This window comes from Lissotriton vulgaris, chromosome 2_1 (assembly GCF_964263255.1).
Source record: "Lissotriton vulgaris chromosome 2_1, aLisVul1.2, whole genome shotgun sequence".
Classification (NCBI taxonomy): domain Eukaryota; kingdom Metazoa; phylum Chordata; class Amphibia; order Caudata; family Salamandridae; genus Lissotriton; species Lissotriton vulgaris.
Window position 1 is genome coordinate 254,043,332 of NC_141687.1, and position 19,200 is coordinate 254,062,531.

The following is a 19,200-nucleotide window of genomic DNA, read 5'->3' on the forward strand; positions in this document are numbered from 1 at the left end:
CAGAATCCTCCCATTCATTCATCAAAGCCCCACACTGCTGGATGGTATGTGGGTGACTGTCCTGTACTCCGAAATGATGGCAAGGTGGTCATTTTGTGCTCATGGTAATATGCATAGCAGTGATGACGGACCGATAAACTTGGGCTTCTGAAACATGCCTCGTGTGTAGCATTGTACCCCAACACCATGTGTGGTTGATAGGTCGTGTAGTTGAGAACAGCGCCTGGTTGATGACTTGTGGATAATATGATCAAGAACATCAATACCTGGTTGATAATGCACTGGTGAATAATGCCTGGTGGATGATATCCTCAAGAATAGCAATAGGTGGTTGATAATTGCCTGGTGAATAATGCCTGGTGGATAATATGATCAAGAATATCAATACCTGGTTGATAATGCACTGGTGGATGATATCTTCAAGAATAGCAATGGGTGGTTGATAATTGCCTGTTGAATAATGCCTGGTGGATAATATGATCAAGAATATCAATACCTGGTTGATAATGCACTGGTGAATAATGCCTGGTGGATGATATCCTCAAGAATAGCAATGCCTAGTTGATAATGCTTTGGTGAATAATGCCTGGTGGATGATATCCTCAAGAATAGCAATATCTGGTTGATAATGCCTGGTGGATAATATACAGGGGTGGGCGGAGCTCATTGAGGTTCACTTTGAGGAAATCTGCGGAGTGATAAAAGAGCCTCAGTGGAATTCCACAGAGTTCCGCAGGTGTGCGGAGTTCCCTAAAACCAACATGTAGGACTATCCCTGTCACTTGCTGCTTGTGGTTTATTGCTCAGCTCAGGATTGGAAGGGAGGGAGGCGCGAGGTGAGGGTGGCAAGGCTATAATCTGCTCAGGATTATTACACTAGTCTGCAATGCATACAACAGGCCGTTGGGCTTCGCAAGCGAGGACCTGCTTCCAGCCGAGGAGTTTCAGATTACCTGCAGCCTCCAGGGGAGGACCCGGCGCCGGCCCAGGATTTCATGCCCAGGAGCACTCCAGGAGTGGAGCTGCCTTCACAAGTGCTCCTTGACCTACCATGATGTTAAGATGGCCTCAGGAGGAGACTGGAGTTGGAGGTTACTGCTGGTTCTTGTTCTGGTCCTGGCGGGCCCAGTGGCGCAGGCCCCGCCTCCCCATGCTGCTGGGCTTGCAACTCAAAGATCTCAGTCCTGGGCAAGCTCAGCCCGGGGTGCACAAGCCCTGCCCGGTCCCCTCCGTCCCCCGGGAGCCTCATCTGCAAACCCCAGGGACAAGCAGGCAAAGCAATGGAGGAAGGGCTTCATTTTGCACCTAATGTTGGCCGCTCCATGCTTCTCTCTACCAGCCAGATAAGCGAAGCTAGGAAGTAAATGCGCCTTCACGGGGGAAAAGTAAGTGATGAACACTTCCTTCTAGTCAATTGTTTCTGGAACGTTTGCACCAAGTTAACATTTGGTGTCTATTGTAACGATAGAGAACACAGGTGGCGAGGTATTGGGGGCGCTGGGAAGGTTCAGAAGTGATTTGTGAACAAGGCTCCAGTCTGCATTCTGAATGTACATGTAACATTACGGAGCACATGTGTGCAGATGATCTGTGCCAAAGCTGCATACACCCCGCCTTTTTCATATAATGACATGTTTGAAGTAGCCTGGATGTCACTGGGGGCCACGGCTGGTTTTCTCATCAAGGTCTAAGTGAACTCCATCTTTGTAGCCTTGGGTGCTGTTATTGTAGCCCAGTTGCAAAGAGATGTGAGGGCATGCTGCTGGCAAACTCCACTCCGCCAGCCGCCGTCAGAGTTCTTTAGGTTTTGCCTGGCGAAAGCTGCGCTCTGCGCAGCTTTTTCGCGCAGGCGAAAACCTAATGAGTATAGTATGGGGCTTGGAATCCGCCCCCGTCTTCCATTGGCTAGCTCCATAAATGGAGGCTAGCCATTGGAAGACACGTTTGTCCGTCAATGCAGGACCAGATTCGGGGGCGTTCCCGAAAATTTTTGGCTTTTGGCTACGTCACGCTACGTCAGCCGAAAACCAATTCAAGGGAACGCCCCCGAATCTGGTCCGCCATTGACGGCACCCGCCTTCCTGCTCGGGGCCGTGAGAAGGAGCCCGCAGCCGCCGCCCCGTCTTCGGCGAGGCCCCGGAGAGGAGGAGCCTCGCCAGACGCCAACCGGAGGAGAACCAGCGGAACACTGGAGAGACCGGTGAGTCCCCTCCCGCTGTCATGGCGCCCCAGTGTCTGTCCGATGGTGTGCTTCTGCCAAGCTTCAGAGGAAGTGCAGGTGAGTCGCTTTGTTTTATTTGGGGCTGGGGAGGCTCCCTCCCGCTACCCGTGTGTCGGTTCCCGCCTCCGCCCCCCCCCCCCTCCCGCTCTCCGTGTGTCCGTTGTTCTTTTTACCTTTGGCTGCAATCATTAGTTCTTCAAAAAAAGCGCAATCGATTTGCAGGGAGAGGATGCGCTCTGAGTGAGCCCTTTTAAACCATTGGCTTTCATGTTTTTCACAGTTTGCCCTTGCTTTAATGGGCAGTGTCCCAGTAATCATTTAATAATACATAATAGACTAACTATGGGGTACACTTGTGAGGCATGGCAACCATGAAGCACGCAGATGAACAAGATCGAGTGAGAAAGAGATTGTGAAAATGTTGGCATTATTATAGTAAAACATATATAAAAAGGCAGTTTAAGCAGATAAATGTATCTATCAATCTCTCTCCCTCCCTGCATATCCCCCCCCCCCCAGCACATCAGGCAGGGGGTTCGGCGCCCAGCAGCACACAGCTTAAGCCCTGCAACCAACCCCCTCCTTTTTTTTTCTCTCTTCAGCCTTGTGGCTCTAACTAACGCAATTCTGCAAGGGGCCACACTTGGGGTGGATCTGCAGGTCACCGAAGTGGCAGAAAATCAATATAAGCAGCCTGTCCCCTCCCTGCCCTTTCCCAGCCTGTCCTCTCCCAGCCTGTCCACTTCCAGCCTGCCCTTTCCCAGCCTGTCCTCTCCCAGCCTTTCCACTTCCAGCCTGTCCACTTCCAGCCTGCCCTCTCCCAACCTGCCCTCTCCCAACCTGCCCTCTCCCAGACTGTCCCCTCCCTGCCCTCTCCCAGCCTGCCCTCTCCCAGCCTGTCCCCTCCCTGCCCTCTCCCAGCCTGCCCTCTCCCAGCCTGTCCCCTCCCTGCCCTCTCCTAGCCTGTCCTCTCCCTGCCTGTTGTCGTGTCCCGGCGGCAGCAGGCAGCAGCGTGCACTGCGTCCCCGAAGTAACAGCCCTAAAGCAAGCAAGAAGTACGCCCCCCTCCCACCAATCCCTGTTTGGTAGTGGAAACTGTCCAAACTGGGGTGCAGACAGCCCCTATCACCTTTCGGCCTGGTACCACTGCACCAGCCGCACTACTTCCCTACTGACCGTTCTCCACTTCAGCCCCGTCTAAATTACAATTCATGCTTGTGACCCTTTTGCCTGCTTGTGCTTGTTTTCATGACCCTGTTGCCTGCTTGTGCCTCCGTGTGCCCCTGTTGCCTGCTTGTGCCTCTGTGTGCCCCTGTTGCCTGCTTGTGCCTCCGTGTGCCCCTGTTACCTGCTTGTGCCTCCGTTTTCGTGCCCCTGTTGCCTGCTTGTGCCTCCATGTGCCCCTGTTGCCTGCTTGTGCCTCCGTGTGCCCCTGTTGCCTGCTTGTGCCTCCGTGTACCCCTGTTGCCTGCTTGTGCCTCCGTGTGCCCCAGTTGCCTGCTTGTGCCCCCGTGTGCCCCTGTTGCCTGCTTGTGCCTCCGTGTGCCCCTGTTGCCTGCTTGTGCCTCCATGTGCCCCCGTTGCCTGCTTGTGCCTCCGTGTGCCCCTGTTGCCTGCTTGTGCCTCCGTGTGCCCCCGTTGCCTGCTTGTGCCTCTGTGTGCCCCTGTTGCATGCTTGTGCCTCCGTGTGCCCCTGTTGCCTGCTTGTTCTGTGTGGGTGTGTGTGGAGGGCTCTGTGTGGCTGTGTGTGTGGGAAGCTTTGTGTGGCTGTGTGTGTAGGAAGCTTTGTGTGGCTGTGTGTGTGGGGGGCTTTGTGTGGCTGTGTGTGTGGGGGGCTCTGTGTGGCTGTGTGTGTGGGGGGCTCTGTATGGGTGTGTGTGTGGGGGGGGCTCTGTGTGTTTTTGTGTGTGTCATTTGCGAGAGATAAAGCTAGTGGCATTGTAAATGACAATGCCATTTATTTATGTTAAAAAAAAACATAAATAAAAATAATGTCAAGAGCAATGCCAATAGCTCTAACTTTAATAAAGGCAAAACCATTGCATTGTAAATGCTTGTTTTAAGAACTCTGTGCTGTACGCGGAGCACGGAGTGCCAAAAACTCCATGACCTCTGCCGGCAGAGTGCAGTTCACCACCCACCCTTAATATAATATTCTCAAGAATAGTAATGCCTGGTTGATGATGCACTGGTGGATAAGGCCTGGGGGATAATATGCTCAAAAATAGTAATGTCTGGTTGAAAATGCACTGATGAATAATGCCTGGTGGATGATATGCTCAAGAGCAGCAATGTCTGGTTGATCATGTGTCACCAGCAATGCCTCATTGATAATGTGCTTATGATTAATGCCTGGTGGATCACATGCTTCGAATAATGATGTTTGGTCAATATGGTGCTCGTGAATGATGGTTGATGACATGCTTCTGAATAATGTCTAGGAAATAATGTGCTTGTGAAGGATGCCTGGTGGCTAAAATACCAAATTATGACAGTGTCTGTATAAATGATGCCTGGCTGATAAAGTGATGGTGAATAAAGCCTGGTTCATAAAATGCTAACAAACAACGTTGTCTTGATGAAGACATACTCTTGGATGATGCCTGGTTGATCTCACATGATGGCTAGTAAATAATGCACTTGTAATTAATGTCTGGTCAAGAATAGGCTCACAAATAATATTGCTTGAATGATAACTTGCTTACAAATGCTGGGGCTTTACCACATTGTAGATGCATGCCGATAGAATCAGAAAGTCCATCAGTGGATCAGGAATGGCCCTGGAAGAGGCAGGTGATAGCAACTGGCCCTTCAGATAGAGCCATCATGAACTTTCAGGAGTCTGCAGCACTCCTGTGGGAAGGTAAATTAAAGTAAAGATATAGGGGAAGAGTTACTTTTTATTCAACCAATCAATTGGGTTTCTTGTAAAGTGTGATTACACACCCATTAGGGTCTCACGTTGCTGTGGAGGGGGGGTGGCCGGGGGGGCGGGTGCAGTTCAGTCAAAGAGCCAGGTGTTGAGGTCCTTCCTGAATGGAGGCAGTGACGGTGATTGCCTAAGGTGTAGGGGCAGGGAGTTCAGGTCTTTGCAGCAAGGTAGGAGAAGGATCCTCCTTCAAGGAAGGTCTTGCGGATCCGTGGGATGATGGCTTGGGCCAGTTGGGCGAAGCAGAGATAGATGTCTGGTGGGTGTGTAGAAGGAGAGGTGGAGGTTTAGGTTGAGGTATGCTGGTCCGGCATTGTGTAGGGCTTTGTAGGCATGCGTGAGGAGCTTGAAGGTAATTATTTTGTTGATCGGGAGCCTGCAGAGGTCTCTCAGGTGACTGGTGATGTGGCTGCAGCGGGAGATGTTCAAGATGAGTCTGGCAGAGGCGTTCTGCAGTTTCTTTACGAGTATGGGTGGTGCCTGTGTAGAGTGCATTGCTGTAGTCAAGTTTGCTGCTGATGAGCGCATGGGTGACCGTTTGTCTGGACTCGGTGGGGATCCATTTAAAATATCTTCCTAAGCAGGCGAAGCATGTGGAAGCAGGAGGACGAGACAGCATTGATTTGGCGGTTCATTGAGGCGGAGGAGTCCAGCATGATGTTGAGGTTTTGTGCGTGGCACGTGGGTGTAGGGGGGTTCTGAGTGCTGTGTGCCACCAGGAGTCATCCCAAGTGGCGGGGGTGGAGCCCAGGATGAGGTATTCAGTCTTGTCTGAGTTGAGCTTGAGGCACTTTCCTTCAACTGACCTTCAATTCAACTAAGTTCAGCATTGATCAGTAACAGGGTTTCGTGAACACAAACTAGATGCTTCCATACCAAGGGGAACCCTGAGGTTCCACCACAGCACATAGCATAAAGAGCTCATGGTGGTCTGCTGACGAAATACTCAAGGAAGCTCTTAGCCCATGGAGAGGAACAGCAAAGTTGACAAGCTACAATAATGCTAGGATGGAGCTGGCCGTTTCCTAAAGGCAAGACAAATTAGCACTTTCAGCTTTTTACCATTATTAGAGATCTGCTGGAGTTTTTGGGATTCGGAGATGTGTACATAACCTGGCATAACTGCAGAGATATGGCTGTACGTGCCGTCTGCATCTCAGGTTGTCAAATGGACCAAATTGAAATATATGGGTAACATTAATTTATTTTAGGTGCTTTGTGGGGTTTTTATGATGTCTCAAGGCCTCTTAAGTCAAAACTGTTGAATCAAAATTACAAAACATTTTCAGCCTGATTCATCAAACCGAAATCGGCTCGCAAAGGGCCAGATTCTGAGAATCTGGCCCTTTGCGAGCGCTATTTTTGCATTTGGGATTCATCATCCCAAATGCAAAAATCGGTAATAGCGATTTCGCTATTTTGCGAGGAATTACATTTAAGGAATCTCTATTTGAGATTCCTTAAATGCAATTCATCATCCATTTAAAATTTGCGAATTCACAATTTCGGCCCGCTATTTACCGCGAGGTCAAACCTCGTGGTAAATAGCGAAAACTCAGAAAAATGCTTTTAAAAGCATTTTTCTGAGTTGCATGTTGCACACACACGTCCTTTGGACATGTGTGTGCGCAACACCTGTTTAAATTAGCATTTAAGGGGTGCTACAGGGTGTCCTCTGGACACCCCTGGCACCCTTTAAATCGCTGTCTCATTTGCGATTAGCAAATTGCTAATCGCAAATAAGGAATACTCCCCATTCATTCCTATGGGCCTTTTGGCCCATAGAAATGAATGGGGAGTTATTCCTTATTTGCGATTACCAATTTGCTAATCGCAAATAAGGAATCTGTAGGAATCGCATTTAATTTTGCGATTCCTACATGATTCCCGTTTTGCGAGTCTATAATAGCGATTCCTTATGAATCGCTATTTCAGACTCGCAAAACGGGTCTTTCATGAATCTGGCCGTTTGTTCACATGCACCATCTTCCATGGGTTTTTTGGCAAGTGTTGCACATTCTATTTAAACGATGAAAATGTTTTGACAAATGTAACAACTTTTGTGGGAAACAGGGTTATTCAAAGGTGCAGTGGAATAGTCATGTTTTGATTTCTAAGATTGCAGCACTTTGACTTGGAGAAACGTCTTCCAGCCACTGGCATTCAACCAGGGATCCATACTCGGACCTTCAAGGATACACTAACGGGGGCAGTTTTGGACCAGAGGAACGAAGCAGGTCAGACTAGAAGAGTGTTATTATAGGGTCAGATGTGCAAATCATTTTTATAGTCTAAAAACACTCTAATTGGGAATTTGTAACATCAAAGAAGCTTTATCTAATGTATCGATTGAATTTTAGGAGTTGGTAAACGTTTCCAGACTCCTTAAATTGAATGTCAACTCTATACTAATTCAATGTTTGGAAGGGCTTTTTGTATGCATCTGAAATGCTGAGTCTGTATGAGATGTATCATTGCTTTGGGACCAAAAAACAGTCTCAAAACATTGAAATGTTACCCTCTGCTAAGCTGGAGTGGAAACCCATTCGCAAAAGGAAAGGGGTCCCTTTGGGGCCCTTGCCACATTGTGAATGTAAAAGCAAAGTTTGTTGAAGAGTAGGCAATAGTCCAGAGGACTACTATCAACTCCCAAACACATTTTTAAAAAACCACATCATTGGTTCCTTAGCGAAAATGGGCTGCATTAAACAACAAGCATTTGCAATGCAATAGGTCTCGCAGCATTAAAGTTTGAGTTACTGGCATTGTCTCTGACAATGCTTTGCATAACTTTTTTTTTAATTTACAATTGGTGGGGCCCTCTGTAAGGTAGGCCTCAACTGCACATCAGGAGTGCATGGGCCCTGGGCCCTATGCATTCAATCAGCATTGCAGCCTTCCGATTTCAGTGCAAATTCGAGTATATGAGTCGTGCAGTGCTCTAGGTCTGTGAGGGTGTCTGTTAGCAACAGCTAACCACTCACAAACAATGTTTATATACCAATTGTAAATTTAAAAAAAAGTTATGCAAAGCATTGTCGGAGACAATGCCAGTAACTCAAACTTTAATGCTGTGAGACCTATTGCATTGCAAATGCTTGTTTTGGTAGTATCTGAGACCAAGTATTAGTAAGGGAACCAACTGGAACTCAACCTGCTCCAGTACTCCCAAACCAAATAGGTCTCTAGAAGCAAGCATATTTTGGCTCAGATTTCCGTCTGCAACCTTAAGGATTGCTCCTTTATTAGCAACAGCATTGAGCCCCTATGTGAGTGGGGTAAATGTACATCATCACAGAGGACTGAGCATGTGTAGTCTTTCTTGGACGTATTGCTTCACCATTCTACATTTTGCAGTAGTGTTACTTGGCACCCAAGTCTTGGTGGAATAGACTTACCGTCCTGGGCCATATATGGACAGTGTAAGAGTAAAACACTCAAGAGACCAGATTTCATCCACATATTTCCCACTCTTCAATTTCTCTGCTCAGTCACCTACTACTCACAGCTGGTGTGTGACCATTTAACCTTAAGGATGGCCTCATTTTCCATCCGGGTCAGTGTGCATACTGACTGTCTCTCAGGCAGAAGAATTCAGCCACTATAGATAGTCTGTCTGCTCTTAGCTGCAGTGGTCTTTCACAAGGGCCTGCCCCTGCTTTACCACATGCAAGGGTCTCAAAGGACATTTCTTCCCCGGTCATGAGAAACACAGTCAGAAGGTAACCCTATGGTAGAAGGCAGCGTACTAGTGACATATATGACTACAGTGCAAACAACACTGCTTCCCAGGCATGAACCTGGACGAGCCAAATGTCCAGATAAAGGTACATCAGCACTAATAGCAAAAGTAGATGTGTGTCTCCTTTATTTCCGCAACTCTAATCACTTTTGTGATGTGTCATTATGAGGCTAAAAGACAGAATGTTGACTTAAAATGTCTGCCTTCCATGATAAAGTTAAGTTACAGTAAACCAGGATTAAAACCCCATATTCCATTCTTCTCCAGCACTTCTTCAACGGAATATACTTTAGGTTATTTCAAGGCCTGTCTATTCCTGAATTTAGTAGTTGAGGCAAAGCAGAACAAAAACTCCTGAAATTAAGCTTTAATCGCTTTTTCTTTATTAGTAGGAAGACCCACCGGACCAAGATCAGCTCTTCACATAAAATATATTAAGTATTTAGGATATGGACATAGCATTCCCAGAGCTACACCGGATGTTGTTCCCAAAGCTTAGGCCACTGTATTTTGTTTAGCCAGCTCTCTACAAGTTAAAGGTTTTGTGTCCCTGGCATTCTCCCAAAAACATGATGCCTACAAAACTTAAGACATAAATCACTAGGCATCAATCTATAAAACTGCACAAAATAAAAGGGCTCAGAAGTAGCCAAAATACCTAGATCTGCATGTACTTCTAAATTTCTGGGTTTTAGGCATTTTGCCACCAAGCAATTTCTTTTCGTCCTGCAACCTGTCCCAAATTAAAATGTTTATGCCCTTGTAAACTATTACAACCACAGCTAAGAGGCGTCCATCCTCTTAATTATCAGTCAACAATGACAAGACCATACTCAAAAGTAATACTGGTATTTTGTGAGTTACTGGCTGTGTATCTGGATGTTAGTGCCAGTGACTACAACACAAAAAGACTTGATAGCCATTAAGTCTCTTCTGTTGGACTCTTAGAATGGTTGTGAATGCATTAGTTATGAACCGGACACTGGCTGCAGGAACGACTAGTGGTTGAACAGTGAACGTGCAGAAAGGTTCAACTTGCATAGGCCGCTTCTTCTGTCAAGGTGTATGTCAAATCACAGTTAAAAAAACGGTTTCTTCCATGTGTCAGCGATCAGGACGTTGAAAGCCTCAATTAAGGTATGAAAGGGTTTCTTACACCAAGGACCCTAACGTAAAATGTTATAACTTTGTCAAGGATGTTCATAGATGGTCCTATATGCAATGTAGAAGATGCACTCCGCAGGACAAAAATCTATGAATTGTTGTCATATGAAGATGTAAGCACTATCTAATTTCTCATACTACCCGGATCAGTCCTGAAGTACTTGCTGGATGAAATCCCTGCTAAGATACATTCACCTCATCACTTTCTTCCCCTCTCCTCTCTCTGTTGTGCAGTGTAGAGGTATTTAGATTTTTTTTAAAGGACACACTCTTATCAAAATTATGCTTAGAGGCAGAGGAGTTATCTCTAGGATAAGGCACAAACTTTGGACTTGACTTAGGCTTGTACATTTAAGACGACGGTCAAAGGTGTCAGAAACAGGATATGTTAAGTCCACAAAAAGCACCACAAGATGCCGCCTCATGGCTGCAGCTCTGTTGCCCCGTAACAGTTTTCACTATTAAGCCTGAGGCTCAGACTAGAGCCAGTCAGTGGAAAGCCTCTGCAACTAGGCAGAACTCGGATGACCCAGTGCTTCAGCCTTAAACCCACAGAAGACATTCATTTGAGCCACTGTGGAAAAGGATAATTCTCAGAAAGACCCAAAGGGTCCCACTAAGGGTGAAGAATTCAGACTGGACCTGATACTCCCAAGTACATGCACCAAGTGCTGCAGTTTAAAGTTATTCACCAAATTGCTCCAAGACAGGCTCGGTCTTCCCCATAGTGTGTATGAAAGGAGAACCCATTGTCCTAATCTAGTCAAAGGAATCGCTATGCATACAAGGCCGCAATTCAATACATGTCCAAGACTTCTTGTTATGATTACTTGCCACCGCCTTCTCCATCCCGACCCCCTCCTCAACCAGGTTTTCTAAGGAGGGATTGCAATGTTCTGCCCACTGGGGACGAACTAAGTGCTATTACATTTCTCTCTCAATTGCATCTTATCTTCAATGTCTTGCTGAGGAGACTATCACACACTTGACCGATACTCAAGCACCACATAAAGCAGTTATTAGCGTTAGTTTTAAAAATCACCTTTTGAGTGGAGATACTTGGGGCGGGAACGGAGAAGGTGTTCTCAATTTTTTCTTAATACTCGCGGGTCACGTAACGTGCTCCAGTTTCTGGGCAGTGGAAGTGCGCGTGCAAAACGAAACCTATCGTGGGGCGGGACTTCCGTTTTGTGAAGCCCGCGCCCACGGAGTGCCTGGAGGAGCACCGAGGGAGAGCCGGTGACCGGTGAGCGGGGAGGGGGGATGCCTGTATGTGTGCGTGTGTGTGTGTCTGTGTGTGCGACGGCGGAGTGGGGGTTGTCTCTCCGTGCGTGTATGTGTGCTTGTGTATGTGTGTGCGCATGCGTGCAGGGGAAGGTGTGTGTGTGTGTGCGATGGGGGACTCTGTATGTGTGCGTGTATGTGCGCTCGTGTGTGTGTCTCTGTGTGTGCGCATGCGTGCAGGGGGAAGTGTGCCTGTGTATGTTTGTTGCGCTTCCCAGGAGACAGCCACGGCGAGCGCTCGTGCGCGCGTGCGTGGCCAGCGCCGATCGCCTTTTGAGAGATGCGCGCGGCCAGGTGCTGTCTCCTGGGAAGCAGAGTCAGTAACAATAGATCTCGGCGAGTACAGCACTTACGCGCTGTATCGCTACGAGACCTAAAAAAAGGTTATTCCATTTAAAGGCAATCACAGACATGGTGATCTGCTTACCCTAGGAGGCCATCATCCTGGTGATGGCCACTAATCAGAGCGAGTCGAAACTTCCCACCTACCTCATTAATATTCATGAGATAGGTAATATTATGACCCACTCAGAATCAGAATTTTAAGTACAAATTAGTACAAATGTCGGTTTGTAAAACTAAATACTGATCACAAAAATCCAGGTCACAAATTGCAAGCAGTTTTTTGCTGCCAGTATTTAGTATATCTGTCCCTATGTCTTCTATTCAAGCCTCATAAAAACAGTAGACATCTTGGCTACTGTCAGGTTTTCCGGTCTTTTCTCAGTTAGGTGTTCTAATGGCTAGGTGTTGGTACTTGCCATTGCTTCAAGGCCTCCTTGTCAGGCTTCTCTATATTACCCCCTTGGAGTATATCTAAGTTGGCCATTGATCTGGGTACAGAGAAGAGACCGCACCATCAGTGTCCATGCATCTTTGATGCCCAGTCTCACAGCCATCAGGGCCTGAATCTGTCTTACTGATATGGGGAGATGTGATTGGTCTTTTACCTCCTTTTCTGACCTTCCCTGAGTTGACATCTTTCTCGTCTGGATTATCTTTTACCATGCGGTCCCTCCCACTGTTTAGATAGGCACCCTTCATACCTGCCTCTTCTGCCTTTGCCTACCTGCTAGCTCAAGGTCCCCTCTGGGGTATCCCTCCGATGCTTGACAGCAAACACTGAGGGCAGGAGAGATGAGCCTATCAGGGGCAGGGCTGGCTTCAGGGCAGTGCGACTGATGTGGCCCCTCTGGGCCCTGACTTTGAGGGGGGAACTGACCTCAGGGGGGAGGCGCTGTCAGCCGTGGCCCATGCAAGTAAGAGCAGTCAGGAGGTGGGGCCGAGTGGGGGGGATTTTTGACAGACGACGATGAGAGAAAATTGATTATTTATTTAATTTGTCCCGTCATCTGTCGAAATCCGCCCCTCTCGGCCCCTCCACCTCACCGCTCTTACCTACACTATGCCTGCTGCAAAGAACAGATCTGCATGTTATGTTGATAGTTGACTGGATTAGTAAAGCCAGCCTTTACCAGGGCTTTAAAACAAATGGAATATATGTGAGAGAATGGCTATGGGGAAAAGACGGGTACTTTCGCCGGCTGGCAATGAGGGAATCAGAGGGGGAGGTCATGGGGGGAGGGCAAAATAGGCTGTTGCACTGGGCGCCTCCAGGGCAAAAGCCGGGCCTGGTCAGGGTGAAACACGGTCCAAGAGATAATGCTTTCCAGAGCTAATGGCCAATTTGATGAGCTCCCATTGTAGCGTAGTGTATTACAGCTATTTCTATGAGTCTTCCCTGATTATGAGTGAAATCATTCAAACATGTCCACTTCCAGGAACCTGGTTATGCGACTAGCCCCATACATCACCATCTGGATACATAAATCCCCATATTTCAAAGAGTTAGGGAAGGAAGTTTCTTCATGGGAAACTTTTTTTTTTCTCCCATGAAGAAAAACATACTTTTCCACGTTTCTGCCATGCATACACCAGCAAAATGTCCCCAAACGGACAATGCATACGAGTATCCGTAGTGGACCAAGAGGTTTCCTGGAAATCCATGATCTGCGTAGAGTACCCTGGAATTATCATTTGCCTACATTTATATATAATTTAGACCTATGTCTGCAGTGAGTTTAGGCATTATGGGTAAGTTTGTCCCCGTGTAACCAATCTGCTGACAGTGACCTTGTGTGATGAACTGGCACTATATGCAGAGTTTCTGGTAAAATGCTTAATTCATAAATGACTAGAAATAAGTTCATTTCGGCATGTAGTTCACAGACCACAGCTTCTAAGGGGTGGGAAAGTAGTCCACTGTCCTATGCAGGGTGTGTGGACGCGCCGGAGAGAGCAAGCATTTGGATATGGAAGACTTGGATAAAAAATGATGTATTCCACCCTCTGCTGAGCAAGCCACAAGATCAGAAGCCGCTTCCACTTGGAGGCGACCCAAGAATGATAAAGCTGGCGGGGGTTGGCGCGTATTAGAGATGATGGATCTAAATGTAAATGACTAGAGATAGTCTACTAAGAACTTCTGAAAGGGAGCAATTACAGGATTTGAAAAGAAGATAACCTTAAAGAAAGTCACCTGTCTGGGCAGAAATATTGTAGAAGCAAGGAAATGACATTCCGTGTACTAGCTCAAATATGCCTGTTTTTTTGCATTTGATAACTGCAGGATTTACCCCAATGTAGTGCTTCCCAAACGTTTTAGAACCACAACCCAATTTTTAGTACAGCAAACTTTCAGGACCCACCTCGCTTTAATGGAAATGAGGCAGGCGATTTTTTAATGTCATATATAGGGCTCCCAGCTTTATAGTATTTTTTTTAACATTTCCTTCTGTATTTATCCATATTTATTTTTTGCACTTTTCATTGGTACTTATGCATATTTATTTTATGTTTTCAGGATAAATGGAGTTCTAAAATGATGTAGTGCCACATTTATTTAACTGATAAACATGCAGTCATATTTTTGTTTTAACAAATTAAGCAGCCAAATATAACAAAACACTACATCAACAGGTAAATACTAGCATTATGTTACAAATATATGTTAACATATGCCTGTATTTAAGGGAATCTCATCCTATTTTTAAATCCCCATGGTGTTTATCTACTTAGCAGCTGGTCTGGAATTCATGAAAGACAACAAGGAGAGTCACTCACAAGAAGCACACATTTATGTCTTTTTCAACTTTTAATGTATATACAGTCAGAAAATGGATTGATTTCTGTCTATATTTATCTGTAAAAATCAGTAAAAAAAAAAAAAAAAAAACTGGAAGCCTTAGTCATAAAGCTTCATGTGGTCATCCACTGTTATTTGCAAACTGCAAATTTTCCATTAAAATGGTCACTAGATTTGCACAGACATACAGTTTCATAGATACAATTATATTGCACACATATAATAACGTGTGGCAATCGGGTTTCAGGGAATATCTATTATTTGTGCACCACTAAGCAAAGTGTCTTGATTTGTTCTGATCCTACTAATATCTTTGCTTTCATCACACTTCAGAATTGCAAAAAAAGGTGTTTCATTTTGCTTTCCAAACTGCTGTATGTGTACAGTTAATTTACAGGTATTTACATTTTGTTGTGTTGGCAAAAAATGACACCCTCCAGCTTGCCTCTTACATTTCTTTGACCCCAACAGGATTGCCACATCTTTCACTTTCTTTTTCTTTCTCTGACTGCAAAGTGAGAGATGCTCGTAAACACCAGTCTCCCTCTTAGAAAATAAGGAGCAGAATACAAATCCTGACATTTGACCACTGTCTTTGAAGTACAGCAAATGTGACACAATAAATAGAGGATTTAAAAGTATCTTTATTTATTGCCTGGATTTGGTTACCCACCAAAAATCGGCTCAGGCCGCAACAAGTGGGTCACAACCCACTTTTTGGGATACATTGTCTTACTGGCTTATACATGGTGACTGTGGACATCAGCCCTAGTTATGGCATGCGTTCCATGTGGGGATGTTACACATATTTAAAGTCTTCGTTAGGGATCCTTACAGCATCCTGTGATTTCCTCTACAGAAGCACTGTTTCACTTTTCTCCTACGGGCACCACTGCATTGAATGTGTGTTGTTTCAGGAGTTAGGGATCTCTATTCACAAGCCCAAACTTACTTGTGAAACTCCAGTTTCCTTGTGGGTTTCTAATCTCCATAACCAAGGCCACCTGAGACCCATAGAACCTCTTGAGCAGCTGTGTTTTCTCTCTTTTTTTATTTCCCATTTCCCCTCACATAACATGGTGTATAACCCTATATTAGTATTACCCAGGTTGGTGAAGGGAGGTTTGGCTTTGTCAGATTCAACCTGCACTCGGACCCAGGCACCTGTGCACTGCGGTACAACCCTGCCTTCCGCACAGAAGTGGTAGAGGCGGGCAGTGGCAGGACAAGCTTCCCTACCCCTTAGAAAAGCTACAGCGCGGGCCATGACTTCACTTCCTTCTGAAACAGGTTCATCATGGAAGTAGTGGTCCAACCCTTCATGCCAACAGCGCTAATCTGCTCCACATGGTATGGAGGCAGCAAAAGAGTTCTGGCAATGGAGCAGGCAGGGGTGGATTTGACATTAAACTTAGCTGACTAAAGGGGGCGAGGCTTGGTGGAACATGGAGTGAACAGCAACTCCTGTGAGCCCCAAACCCACCGGCCCTTAGAACTATTTAATCCCAATGAACTTCAGTGTAGAAGTGAGCTAAGAGTATGCCTGAGCCAGCTATAATTAAAAAAGGAGAAGAAAATCCACTGTTGTGTAGATCCTAGGACTCCCCCCAGGACCTGTGCGTTTTGGATGACCTAAACTTAGGGCTTGGTGTGCAGACAGACTCTGGACACTCCCACAGGATGAGTCAGCCGTTAGACCATCTAGCTCTACAGTGCCACTATCACCCCCCTGTATTCTACAGCGTGGTAGGTAGTTTCTGGCAACCACGGAACATGACAACCCTGATTCCTATTGACGCAGTACAAGCTCCATGCAGTGATATTTCTTTCCACACTAAAGACCTACTTAAGGCCTTTTTGCAGTTTGAACCACTCAGAAAAACTTCCTTGTCTTTGTTCCTGCACCTATATGTGTACAGTAACTCCCAGGTTTCTCGTGTGTACCCTTTGTCCAATGCTTCATATCTGCCTACTGGGTAATATTTTAGGCAGTATTGGAATTGGAATGTCATGATTGGCAGTGTGATATAGCCATGGATTAACCATTCATAGATGGTGGCTCTGCTACAGTAAAAGGTAACTTCTCTAGTTTTTAAATGAGCAGCATGGTGTACTACGCATATCTGCGAACCATGGTCAATTGTCTATTGGTCAGATTGTAAGCCGGAAACAGATTTGTGTCCTTAATGTATCACCATGGAACGAGGGCAGAACGTAATGATTGAAGCGTCCAGCTTAGAAGCATAATAGCGCGTAGCTGTGATTGCCCATGTTGTAAAATAGACAAATCTTGTTCCATTATATCGATAGCTGACAACACAATTTTGCCCAGTGAATAAATACAAGACAAGAGTGTGGTCATGCCATTGTCTACCACAGCAAAGCCCTTTTCGATATTAATTTTATCGATTTCACATAGTCTCTCAGCAGCTTCCTCTTGGGATATTTTCCACGGTTCATTGTAGATGGCATACACAAAGAGTTTCCTACATGGTTTCTTGGGACCTAACAAGAAATCCCTAAGATACATGTTGTCTGACAAAAGGGACAAGTGTTGTTTCACCTGTGATAGTGTTGAGGTCTTTAGCCAATCTAGGTACAACTTCCCAACACTATGGTCAATCTGCGGGACCCAGGCAGGTCTTGCCGGAACTGGTTTCACTTCCCCAGTGGCGGTTCATTTGACTTGAATGTTGCTTTGTAGTGCTCGGAATTCATTGAGTTCCTGTAAGACAGCCAAACAGTCATTCATTTCAAATAGATTTGCATCTGCCTCTGTGCTGGCACAATCGAGATCAGGTACCCACATTCTTGTCCCAAACATGATTTCATAAGGGGTATGGCCTCCCAAGGACTTTCTAGGCATGTTGTTGAGTGCCCTCTGGATCCCATAAAGGTGGTTGACCCATGTACCACCGCGCCTAATACCCTTGCAGTTAAGGATTGCTTTTGGTCCCGGTTTTTCGTCTCCACCACCGAATTTCCCTTGGGATGGTAGGGGGTGGAGTACCAAAAGGCCACGCCCATACCTTCCATGGCTTTCTTGTAAGCCCTAGATCTAAACGCAGGACCACGGTCGGAATGTAACGTGCCAATTGCGTATGTCCCGATGAAGACTCACAAATCCTTTATAGCAGTTCAATCGTCAGCTGAGCGCTGGGGCCAAACCACAGGAATCTAGAGCATGAATCCACTGCCATCAAGATGTACTTGTAAGCCCCATCTGAATTTAAGGGGCCGCATTGGTCCAAATAAACACATGTGAGGGGTCTGTCTGAAATCAGTAATGGGGTTTGTGGTGGCTTGTGAGTGATGGAACCCTTCATCTGCTGGCAAATATCACACATCAGGACATAGTCCTTTGTTTGTTTTAGCAGTCCCGACCACCAGTAATGCTGCTTCAATAATGAAATTGTCGCAGTGTCTCCTGCGTGTGCTGAGGCCAGACCCTTGTGGGTAGCTACTATTAAACCTAATCTGTGATATTTGTTTGGTATTACTCCATCCCCCACTCCTGGAATTTGAGCACACAGTGTGTTATGCACATCTAACTTATAGAAGTACTTGAGTGGAAAGCCTTTTGGCAGGACGGGTGAGCCGTTCTTTGAGCCATTCATAGCTACTATTACATCTCTGTCTATTCTTGTGTGTGAACGAGTGATTGCAGCCTTGGCGGCTTCATCCGCCTATGAATTCCCTTCAGTGTGCATGCCAACATGCTGATGACTCAAGGTGTGAATAATTTGAGCCCGTGGCAGGCCTGCTTTCAGCTTCGCCAGTTGTTCCTGTAACAAGTTATGTTTTATTATGCCACCCTTGGTTTCTCTAAACCCGTTCTGGCCCCAGTAGTGAAGATATTCATTGTAAGATTGCACACAGTAAAATGAGTCGCACACAATCAGTGTGGAGAATTCCCGATCCCTATACAGTAGTGCTAGTGTCAGGGCTTTTAGTTCTGCCAGTTGCAAGGTACAGTCTCCTAGAGATTGTGTGGTCGTATTGCTGGGGTGGCACTTACCATCCCCCATCTGACCTTTCACTATAGCGCATGCAGCACTTTACTGCTGCGTGCTTCCTATGGCAGGTTGGGCAGAACCGTCAGTTAAAATGATGCATTCGTACTGATCTAGAGGCAAGATTTCACTCGGGAGAGGATTTTCTTGTTCGTACTGCAAGAATGCTTGTGTTCTAAGTCTTGGATTGTATCTACATTCTACATCTGTAGAAGTGAGAGAATTAGCCCATTGTATCCATAGTGGACAAGGTTCTTTTGCATTTGGAATGCTGGCTTTAGTTCTCGGTATTGGAGTAACAACAATGATGTATTTCCCCTGTGCCAGAGCTCTTTCTCTCACTACAGCAGTCTTTACTGCTGTCAGAATTTTTTCTGCTGCTGCAAATCTATGTTCAGCATTTGTGTACAGATGAGTTTCATGTCCGATGGGAACTGTCTTTTTGACCTTCATTGAACATGATGTAAGCATACCCTGATAACCCAGGGATGAACCGTATTACCAGGTTGTGGACTTTTACTCATGTCTGCAAGTGTTTTGAAGCTATCATGTTAGCTTGAACTGAATGTAGAGTGTCTGTATGTATATGAGTCCACTTGTTTGCTGTCAAATCAGGTTCGATTAAGTCGTAGAAAGGTTTGACTCTTTCTGCGTAGTCTGGAATGTATGTTCTGCTGAAATTTAAAAATCCTAAAATGGATT